Source organism: Pleurodeles waltl, chromosome 7 (assembly GCF_031143425.1).
Source record: "Pleurodeles waltl isolate 20211129_DDA chromosome 7, aPleWal1.hap1.20221129, whole genome shotgun sequence".
Taxonomy (NCBI): domain Eukaryota; kingdom Metazoa; phylum Chordata; class Amphibia; order Caudata; family Salamandridae; genus Pleurodeles; species Pleurodeles waltl.
The window spans coordinates 194163718-194169717 of record NC_090446.1 but is presented as its reverse complement, the minus strand read 5'-3'; the positions used below and the strand labels follow the sequence as shown (position 1 = coordinate 194169717).

Sequence of the window (6000 nt, the reverse complement as noted above, 5' to 3'; positions counted from 1 at the left end):
TATTTTCTGTAGGAAAGCCTTTTAGGATCTACACAAATGACCCCTTGCTGAATTCAGAATTTTATTTTTCACAAATATTTAGCTTTGCGGGATCCGGCATTGGTTTCACACCCATTTCTGTCACTAACTGGAAGGAGGCTGAAAGCACAAAAAATACTAAAAATGGGGTATGTCTCAGTAAAATGCCAAAATTGTGTTGAAAAATGTGGTTTTCCGATTCAAGTCTGCCTGTTCCTGGAAGCTGGTGATTTTAGCACCGCACACCCTTTGTGGATGCCATTTTCAGGAGAAAAAAAAACAGAAACCTTCTTCTGCAGCCCTTTTTCCATTTTTTGAAAAAAACACATTATTTGCTGTATTTTGGCTAATTTCTTGGTCTCCTCCAGGGGAAACCACAAACTGGATAGCTTATGTGGACAAAAAGTTATGAAGGTCTAAGCGCGAACTACCCCAAATAGCCAAAAAAGGGCTCGGCACTGAGGGGAGGGGAGGCCCAGCAGCTAAGAGGTTAAAAATTGTTATTTTGTGTCATTTAGAAGATTAACACTCTCTCATAAACATTGAAGACATAGTGGCAACTCCATCAAAGAGGACGAAGAAAAAAACACTTTCGAGGGTGACGCGTTTGCAAGTACGACGCCTAACTGAAGTTTATGGAAACATGTAGCGCGTTATGTTTATATATACTAATTAAAAAACCGGTGACACAGGCCAAAAGAAATTGGGTTGAAGGTATGTTAAAATAGCTGGTATTTTCACATCACCGTGATACATCAGCTCATGAAACTGGGACATATGCCTTGTCTGATAATCCCCAAGCAACATGAGCCTGACTCATCGTGTAGCACTCTACTGGACATCGCTGCCCCTGCTCCGGTAAATACCCGCTTTTTCCCTTTTAGCAAAGTCCCTGTTTAACAGAGTAAGTGCGCCACCGAACACCAGTGACAGTTAAGTATATATAGGTCACCCTAAAAACATCATCGTGACGTGACTGAAACGGTTGTGTCGTGCTTTAAACGATCACTTCCGGACCAGAAAGGTATCTTCCTACACGGCAGTGGCGATTTCTTCCGCATTTACAGAGGAGGCGGGTCATTTTCTGCTAGCCAATCGCCGAATTAACAGAGCAGTACAGCCACCCTATTGCCTCAAATTGCCTTCAATCATTGTGTCGACGCAAAACAGGCAATCGGATTTTAAGGTCCTCTGTTGGGTGGCGGGAGGTAAGACCCTGTCTCGGTGGCCTCTGGCGTCATTTGGGAGTGTTAGCATGAATGTGGCGGGAATACTGCAATGTATGCTGATGACCAGTTATCCATAATCAAACATGTTGCTTACATGATGCTAGGGCGAGGGTTGGCTACCGTTGCGGATGTTAGGACAGGTGGTAGAAGGAGGGTATCTGCACGACTTCCAAATTCACTCTCGCATCAGGCCAGGTTATCACTGCTTTGTGGACGGACATGCGATTCTGAGGGTCAGGGAAGATGTTCTTCAGTTGGGGGAGGTAATATCGGGTGCTATTAAGCCCCATGTAGCGATGGCACAGTTTATTGAATTATTGGAGGCCCTGTACAAAGCACTCCTGTCAGCCACGGCGCAGGTGTTCGTTCCAGGTGGTTCAGTAAACGACAATCCGACTGTAAGCCCTAGAGTATTTGGAAAGGTTAGCATTGTACTTCAGAATACTAAGCAGCGAGAAGACAACATGAATCTTACTTGTCATCCTGATGTCTACAGTGACTGTGATGTCAGACGTATAACGGGGTGATCTCATTAAAGTGGCTGGAGAGAAAACATATTTTGAAGGGTGGTGTCACAAAAGGGTGACCCTGTGGAAGGGTCAGTAGTCAATTTGTATGTCAGAGGGTGAATATGAGCCAAGGAGCAACACCAGCCAAATGTGAATTGAAGGTTATGCTATGTTGTGTTCTTGATAGAACATAGAATGTGGGCCTAGAACATACGGGGGGGTGGGTGGGGGACTGTGGTTTAGAATGTTGGAAGGGATTCAAGGGAGAAGGTTGGAAGGGGCATCTGTGACTAGCAATGTTGGGAGAGGTTGTCTCGTCCGCTCATGAATTTGTATAAAATAAACAGGGTCGGATTGGGATCACATTTCCAATCTGAATGGGTGTTGTTTAAGGGAAAGAATGGCGCTCAAGGCAAAGAGGTGAGTATAGATTCTTGATGTGAATTATCACTCAGTGCACTCTTAGGGGACCACACCCCTGATCCCCAACTGTGTGGCTAGCCAAACAGATAATAGTTAATAGACAGATAAGAGGCACTCGTTAAGTGAACACATATATAACAATGATTAAAGGAATTCGTGTCTGCTAGTGTCACTATAATTGTCCTTTGAAAAAGAGCTCCGTGCTCTGTGTCCTTAAAATGGTGTTAAATATGAACAAGATAACTGAAGTGGCGAGACAGTCTCCAATGCAGTTCCAAAAATTCTTGAACTTTAGTAAGCTGTAAGGCAAATCCGCCACAAGTCACAATACTTAAGAAGGTATAAATCACCTCCCCCAATCTGGGAAAGAGTACCCGCGAACAATGTGAATGTTGGTCTAACGAGAGCATGTTCGATATTCTTTCCCAGATTGGGGAGGTGATTTTGGAGAGGAGCGCCTTCAATAACTCCTATATTAAATGAGGATTCATGTTTATACTTTCTTAAGTATTGTGACTTGCAGCGGATTTGCCTTACAGCCCTGATGAAGTCGATGGGGTTTCCCCTGGACGAAACACGTGTTGGCTGTGGCGTTTGATTGAAACAAGGAGTATCAAGACTATGACTCATGGCTATGTTGTGGAGTAACTGAAAGGATTGCATTTGGACACGAATATTAAAGTTCAAGAATTTTTGGAACTGCATTGGAGACTGCCTCGCCTCTTCAATTATCTTGTTCATATTTGACACCATTCTAAGGACACAGAGCATGGTGCTCTTTTTCAAAGGACAATTATAGTGACACTAGCAGACACAAATTCCTGTAATCATCGGATTGGGATCACAGTTAGGACCAAACTCTCCCAAAAAAAGTGGTCCACGTTCCCGGATCCTCCTTTTCATTGATCGCTTTTTGCTTAGTGTCACTGGACTAATTTTTAGAGAAAAGTTGTTAAATTAAACATTTGAAAGCTTATAGATTAGGTAGTTGGTAAAAACTAGAAGCACTGCAGTTTCAGTTTGGCCAGGCCGGTGAGATGAAATTAAATGGCCGCAACTACATATCTCTCTAAGGTGCCGACCTGGCCTTATTTTTTCCCCCAGCATAACCAGTATTTTAATGTCTTAGCTGGTACGAAAATGAAGAAAATCACCCAAAGCCAATATTTTTAGCTCCGGTCATTACATACTTTAAAAGCAAACGTAATGCAAAAGTACATTAAAATGTCTTTTCAAATGTGAGACCCTAGACAAAGGCAGAAAAGCAATTTTAAAAAGGAATATGGGTGTTGTTATGTAGTGTTCTCATGATTTATCATGGCTTAGGGCTCTGCAGAATCTGGTGATTTATTTTTTGTTTATGTAGTTTTATATAGGGTGAACTCAGCCCAAAGGCATTGGAGTGATTTACATGAGCACTGGTTACAGTGCACAAGATCAAACTCATTTTTATTTAGGCCTGTGGAAATTGGTTCATTTGCCCACAATCACAATATGCTGAGACTCAAAAGTACTTTCCAGCCTCAATTTTTCCCTCTGGGATAGGTGCCACAGTCAGACCTGTGCAAGCGCACACCCCCTCCAGGGATCAAAAAACACTGGGGCCCAGGTGACAGCATCTTGCCCCCAGCAAGGCCTCTGCATATTCCCTGCTCACCATGGCCAAAATGTGGTGGCCGAGGGGGGAGGCATCAGGGGAAAAATTGCCGCTGGGCTGGGGCAGACACATGGTGGGGTACTCAGAGGTGAAATTGGACCAAGGGTCATTTTTATCACCTGGCCCCCACCCTGGTTTGGGTGGGGGAATGACGTGGCCGAGATATTTTCACATTACAGTGGCCTGGCACAGGACCGGCAAGACTATCAGGCTCTGTGGGCTGGTTAACTGAGGCCCTAATAAAACCGGCCCACATGTGACTCTGAAGCCCTGGCCCATCGCCGAGTTCCAGACTGCACCCCTTCCCAGTCTGACACTGAAAATAAATATACTCACTTGGAAGTCCTGATCATGTGCTTATTACATGCTGGAGTATGGAAAGGTTTGATTTAGGTAGCAAGATAGGGGAGAGTTGTCACTGCAGCGTGCATATACAAATAAAATTAAACTAGTGGCCAAATCGACTTACGGACAGGGCACAAGTCTAAAAAAAAAAAAGTGGGGGCACTAACCAGGTTAGGCAGTATGCAAGTGACATTATAGCACGTGACCCCACGACCTCACAAGAAGTGACGTCACGGGAGGTGGCATCAGATCTTAAGACCTTACACATGTTTAACGGGTGTTATGAGTACATTTAAGCACATCATGAGATTTAACTAATTAAATTTTGCATCCGGTTTACTCCAAAAGTGATGCAACCACAACACAAAACCTGGGCTTCATACATTTATTTGTTAAAAATTCTGCCACAAAGAAATTGGCAACAAGGAGAAACATGGTATTAAATCTGTTCTTCAGAGACTGGTTACAAATTCTGCATTTTTAAATGTCTACTGGGATTAAGGCTCCTGCTACAGAGATCTTTGTGTGCACTGTAAACCTCGGAATATTGCTAATAGTGAGATAACGCTAGAGGTTGACAGATTTGCTGGTCAGATTTGTGTTGGCCTAGTCACAGTTTTGAGTCAGAGTAGTATAGAGGGTTAATGTGTCTCCTGGAAAGCACATCATGTAACATGCAGAAGACAGATTTTTATTTTATGTGAATAGGTAAGTGGGTTGGGTTAGCTTTTAACACATATCCTTTTGTTACTTGCAATTCATACATTGTAATCCTTCTAATATAGCACAGTGAACTATGAAGGACATGCAACTCCTACACCCTGCAACCCTTACTGGCTTATGTAATTCAACCTGTACATTGATTTACACACACATGACGTATTGCCAATGTAAAATGTGTACATGTGATGTAAAGTGCTCTAACATCCTGCACTGGGATGAGTAGTGCTATTAAGAAATAAAACACATTTTTGCCATTTACATTATTTGTATAGATACTGGGATAGATCAACACATGTGACATTCTTACAGTGCATGTACATTTCTTATATACAGAGACTGAATAAACTCAAACCATGAATCTCTTAAGTACTTGTGAGGATATAACGAGATGTGTGCCTTTGTTTCCCCTCCATTGTATTGGTATCATGGTATGAGGCTCCAAGTAGCACCAAGTCAAGGATTCTTCACAAAAAGAGGCCCGATGATCCCTTAAATTTGGACCTAGTTTGGGACCCAGCTAGAATTTCAAATAACAGAGCCCTCTTCACCTTCTGCACATTGCTGCTCAGAAGGAAAGTAGACAACGTGCAGGTGGCTCTACTGAATGTGTCCCAGTGTGTGAAAATTACACTAGGATAAGTTCATTTCTGTGGAGCCCAACTTCTTGGCAGGGTAGATGGCGTCCACCTTGTGAAAATAAAGGGTGGATGCTGTCTACCTTCGTGTACCCCGACTTGTGTCCTGTGCACATAGCATGTTTATGTACAGGCAGTAGGACAAGATCTGGGGTATTTTTGCAGGATTTACATAAGAGTAGTCTATTGGATTGTACGTTCACTTTACAGTTGGTTATGGGGATTCTCATAAAATATTCTTATAGCTTATTGCTGTTTTGAGTCCGATTCTCATGAGTTTTGTTATATTGATTGTCGCACTCTGAGAAGGTTTGATTAAATGATGGGAAATGGCTCATTAGTTCGAGCATAGCTACGTGCAAGTGCTGCTTTTCCAACATGTTGGTATGTATCTGGGTTTTTAACCACACCCACCGCACGCCCATCACTATCACATGTTCATGGGCTGGACTTTCAAAAAT

At 42.9% G+C, this 6000-nt stretch overlaps 1 protein-coding gene across 1 annotated transcript in view; it reads left to right on the top strand.

Annotated features, from left to right (window-relative positions):
• The first annotated feature begins 1026 nt into the window (after positions 1-1026).
• Positions 1027-6000, top strand: part of TTPAL (alpha tocopherol transfer protein like) — a 49005-nt gene continuing 44031 nt past the window's right edge. Inside the window, exon 1 of the mRNA XM_069243560.1 lies at positions 1027-1226. The gene's annotated coding sequence lies outside the window, so the exon portion shown is untranslated. The remainder of the gene's footprint in view (positions 1227-6000) is intronic.